General features: G+C 37.3%; 1 long non-coding RNA gene across 1 annotated transcript; it reads left to right on the forward strand.

The window, feature by feature from the left end:
• The first annotated feature begins 2972 nt into the window (after positions 1-2972).
• Positions 2973-4778, forward strand: LOC138884318 (uncharacterized). Its single transcript, XR_011404488.1, has 3 exons — positions 2973-3088; positions 3421-4298; positions 4511-4778. It is a non-coding gene; the product is annotated as an uncharacterized lncRNA (long non-coding RNA).
• The last annotated feature ends 502 nt before the right edge of the window (positions 4779-5280 follow it).

Here is a 5280-nt window from a genome sequence, read left to right on the forward strand (position 1 = left end):
TTTGAAACAAATGACGAGCGCAAAACGTAACACGAAAATTAATGCTCGCTATCCAAAAATAGTGTAGTAAACTTATCGTCTCTACATGGATTGGATTTAAATAATATTCAAATAACTTATGGTTTAGCGCTATTTAGGATGATCAACACTTTGTCAGACTTCGTCTTTTCGGGGAAAGGAGTTATTTTCACTTAAAATGACATTATTGAAATGAGATTATTTATTTTGATTTTTAAGAGTCGCTACTTGAAATAATTATTTACGGCGTCCCAAGTCACCATTTATTTTAAAATCCCAATTAAGTAAAATTGACTTTGTTTAAGTCCGCGAAACACAGAAGGCCGGTTATGAAATTCTGTTAACCCGGGAGAAGGTGTTAGGCACTCCCGGATTTCGTGATTTTAGCATGATCACTTTACAATCATACTTGACTTAGTTAACGGATTAATACGTATTTTGGAATCTATGTATATTTTATTCTTTCACCGCTTTTAATTACTTGATTATGGCATTATGGAATTATCTTGAAACGAACCACATGTCTGTGAATCCGTTTAATATGCTAAAATCATGTAACGCATACACGATTAATAACACTTAATTATTTATTGAGATTGTTTGGCAAAAATCGCGCCAACACATATCTTGCTTTATTTTGGGATCATGATTATGTCACGCGGACGTATACATAATCACGATAATAGATTAAAAATGCGCCTAAAGCATTCTACGAGGATTCGTAAATTAATTAAATGAGATTTATTGTAAAAGGTTCTAAATTATGGGGTAATGATCGGGAAAAATGTATATATTTATATTAACGAAACTGCGCACCATTAAATATGTAGTATAGTTAAACAAATCTGTTCCACCGGCTAAGATTGTCAACAAATATTAGAATAAAAAGGACAGATCAGTGCACTAAGTATTATCATATATTTATGAAGAAAGCTGTTTTTACAGTTCTAACACGTAATCTCGTGATCACATAACACCAACTTTACCAGTTACGTCAATGCCCTTCCTCGAAAGAAATTACAATAAAGGTTGAAAAATAGTTGCCGGCGACTAACATTCGGTGGCAGATTCATCCGAAATCCTTACTAAAAAAGGTCATAATAAAAGAGGTACTTCCTTGGATTTATTGGAACCGGATGGCGACAAATACATTGATATAATTTGTCGGATAAGAAAGAATCTCACGTGATACTGGTCCTATGTCTCAGATCAACTCTTTACGGAATTGTCCTAGTATAATTGTTTCAGTTATCTAATCAATCAAAGACTAAAGATGATACATTGTAATAAATCAGTTTACATGGTTGGTTTGGGAAATTACATCAATAACTGTAACGACCCGACCGGTCGTTCTGAGCTCCGGCGCGTCATTCAGCAGTTTGAGGCCATGAGCGACTTCATCTCAGGTATATTGACTTGTGTGTATGGTCAGAATTAAAATTCAGGAAGTTTGGAGTCAAATCTAAATGGAAATTCTCATTTTGAAAGCTTAAAATTGAAGAAATGAACTAGGATTAGAATTTTGAGTAAACGACCTCAGAATTGGGATCTGAAAGTTCCAGCATGTTCGTATGATGATTTCGGACTTGGGCGTTTGTCCGGATTTGGTTTTGGGTAACCCGTGAGCATTTCAGCGTATATTGTGAAAGTTAGTACTTTAGAAGAATTTCATAAATTTGAGTTGGAAGGCATTTCAGTGTTATAGAAGTCTGTTTGGGATTCCGAGTCTGGGAATAGCTCCGTATGATGATTCTGGAGTTGGGAGCGCGATCGGAAGTGAATTCGAATGTCCGGAGGTCATTTTGAAGTCATTTGGCTAAATATAGAAATTTAAAGGTTTTTGAGAAAATTCGACCGGAAGTGGAAATTTTGATATCGGGGTCGGAATGCGGTTCCGAAAGATGGGGCAAGTCCGTAATGTCGAATGTGACTTGTGTGCAAAATTTGAAGTCATTCCGGAATGATTTTGGTAAGGTTTGAGACACTTAGTCTCTTTTACGGAAGCTTAAGTTGGAAAAGTCAACCGAATATTGACTTATGTGTTAGAGAGCTCGAAATGCAAATTTTATGGTTCGGATAGCTTCGTTAGGTGATTTGGGACTTAGGAGTGTGTCCAGAATATTTTTGTGATGACCGGTGTAGAATTAAGCTTGAATTGGCAAAGTTAGTATTTTGGCGAATTCCGGTTGATAGGTGAGATTTTGATCCGATGGTCGGAATGGAATTCTGAGAGTTGCTATAGCTTCGTTATGTCATTTTGGACTTGTCTGCAAAATTTGAGGTTATTCGGACGTGGTTTGGTTGGGTTTTTGATCAAAAATGGAATTTGGAAGTTCGTGAGATTCATAGGCTTGAATCCGATGATGATTTGATGTTTTGATGTTATTTTGGGTGTTTCGAAGGTTGGGACAAGTTTGAATGATATTGTGGGACATGTTGATATAATTGGTTAAGGTACCGAGGGCCTCGGGTGGATTTCGGAAGGTTAACGGAATGAAATTCGGACCAAAAAGAAAAGAAAAAGTTGCAGAAAATTGCAGAAATTCTGCTGCGAGTAGTCCAGTTTGGAAGCTCATATCTTGTAATCTATAAGAAATCTGATAAAGTGCAAAACACAAAAGTTGTAGCCAATACATTCTAGTGTTCGGAAAATTAAACCATTCGTGATTTGGATATCATCTCAGAAAGTTACGATAGATCGAAAAGGGCTGCCGGAGCAATTTCGGCAGAATTTACGATGTACTTTAGAAGCTCATATCTCAGGATATATAAAGAGTTATGTGGTGTACAACCTATCAAATTAAAGATCTTTGAATCTCGTTTCTAAATCTTCAAACCGTTTGTCATTTGGATATTTATACAAGACGTTATGGGTGTTTAAACAGAAAGTGTCCGACAAGGAACATTTTTAATAGGATGTACAACTTGTATAGCACAAGTGCAAGGTACAACTCGACGAAGCACAGTCAGATTCTTTTATACACGGATTTAGCTCACTTTTCTTCATTTCTTCAAAGTATGGACGATTTTTGGGGAGCTTCAAGAGGGGATTTTCATCATCAATGTGAAGGTAAGTTATCCCCACCTATTTTGAGTTAAGTACATCAATTATGTATGGATTTGAGCATGAAAATTGTAGAAAAATTGAGGATTTAGGCCTATGGATTTGAAAATAAGATTTGGTGATTTGAGGGGTTAAATGAACTCCGATTTTGGTAAATTTTATATGTACGGACTCGTGGCGAGACGAGGAATCCGGTGATGTGACTTTCGTAATTTTTCGAGAAGTGGGCCCGGAGCTCGGGTTTTGCTAATTTCGGGATTTTCGACATTTTTCGAGTCTTTTCGATTGGGTTATATTTCCTTAGCCTATTGTGACGTATTCGTTGTGGTTTTGACTAGATTCGACGCGCGAAGAGGTCGATTCAAGAGGAAAGGGCATTGCGGACTAGTCTACGGCCGGTTAAAGGCGAGTAATAGATGTAAATGTTGTTCTGAGGGTTTGAAACCCCGGACTTTCACATCGTAACGCTATATTGAGGCGTGACACGCACTCCATGGCGAGTGCGGGGTCGGATACTATTGGGGATTGTGACTTGGTCCATCCCGTGTGATGTTTATACTATACTGGTGATTGATACACATACTTCATTGATATTACGGGGCTTGATGCCATGTTTGGGGCCTTGTGCCGATTTGTAAAATCCTTCGAGGATTGATATTACTGCTTAGCATGATTTTCATATCATTTAATTTCAGTCCAAGGTTTTAAATGCTGTTTTGCAAACTCAGCCATAATTCTAAGTGTTGAAAACTTAAATGATATTTTTAAATGTATTCCGGACTGGGAACTTCTGTTTTGTAAATGCCCAAGAGGCTATTATATTATTTTCTGGACTGATTATAAAGTGACTTGAAACAGTGGTAACAATGACACTATGTGATATACTTGAAATAGTGGTAACAATGACACTGTGTGATATACTTGAAACAGTGGTAACAATGACACTGTGTGATATACTTGAAACTGTGGTAACAATGACACTGTGTGATATACTTGAAATAGTGGTAACAATGACACTGGATGATATACTTGAACAGTGGCAACAATGGCAATGTATGATATAAATTGGTCAGGTAACAATGGCTGACCGGTCAGGTAACAATGACTGACCAAGATATTGCGCTTGGGCTGTAGGAGCCCCTCCGGAGTCAGTATACACCCCCAGTGAGCGCCGTCGACGATAAATAAATATGGATGGCTCGGACTGCATACCGAAGTAGGTACTGGAATGTACCATCATATGCATTGCATTGCATTCATGGATTTCTATTTATACTATTGTTTAGCTGCTCAGTTCCATATGTTGCTGTATATTTGGATTTTAGCTTACTTTGTGTATTTACTGGATTTTCATATCTTCGGACTGTAATTACTTTTATTACTCATTGGGTCGGAGTACTCAATTTACTCCCTGCACCTTGTGTGCAGATCCAAGGCAGTCTCAGGCTCAGTAGATCCAGCTTCTGGGAGTATCGAGGTAGCTGCACGGCGTTCGCAGCCATTGATCTTCTCCCTCCTATCCTATCTCTTTATTTCCGCATTATCAGACTTTGGATATACCATGTATTAGGATGATATTCTGTATTCTAGAGGCTCAAATTCGTGACACCGGGTCCTAGTGAGATTATATTGTGTATTTTGTTAAATTCTTCAGTACTTTAATCTTGCTTAAATGATATTTCTTTCCGCTATTTTTGATAAATTGGGTTAAGTGTTGAATAATGGTCGGGCTTGCCTAGTAGTGTGTTGGGCGCCATCACGACCGGGATTTGGGTCGTGACAATAACTAAACTCATACTCGAGCAGTTCATATTCTTTTTTCCCAAAAGAATAGTCGTAGGCCTAAAATTTAATACGTTACTGTCATGACCCGCCATATCATCATGCTATGTAGGTGTCACTTGGCATATATTTTTGCCATATGGAATGGTTACATAAGTTAGGGACTAGATTTTGGTGAAATATTCTAGAACTATAGAGAATTTCCTTGGAAATGTTCTAGATATTTATGCATTTGTAGGAAGGTTCTAAAGAAATATAGAGGTTTCCTTAACAAGACCTAGAACCCTATTGAATTGTTAGGAAAGTCCTTAGAAGAATCTAGCTGTGTAGAATATTCTAGAGAAGGGACTTATTGTAAATATGTAAGGACTTGTAGAACACTTATTATTTACATAGACATTCATTTGTAATTCATC

This window comes from Nicotiana sylvestris, chromosome 12 (assembly GCF_000393655.2).
Source record: "Nicotiana sylvestris chromosome 12, ASM39365v2, whole genome shotgun sequence".
Classification (NCBI taxonomy): domain Eukaryota; kingdom Viridiplantae; phylum Streptophyta; class Magnoliopsida; order Solanales; family Solanaceae; genus Nicotiana; species Nicotiana sylvestris.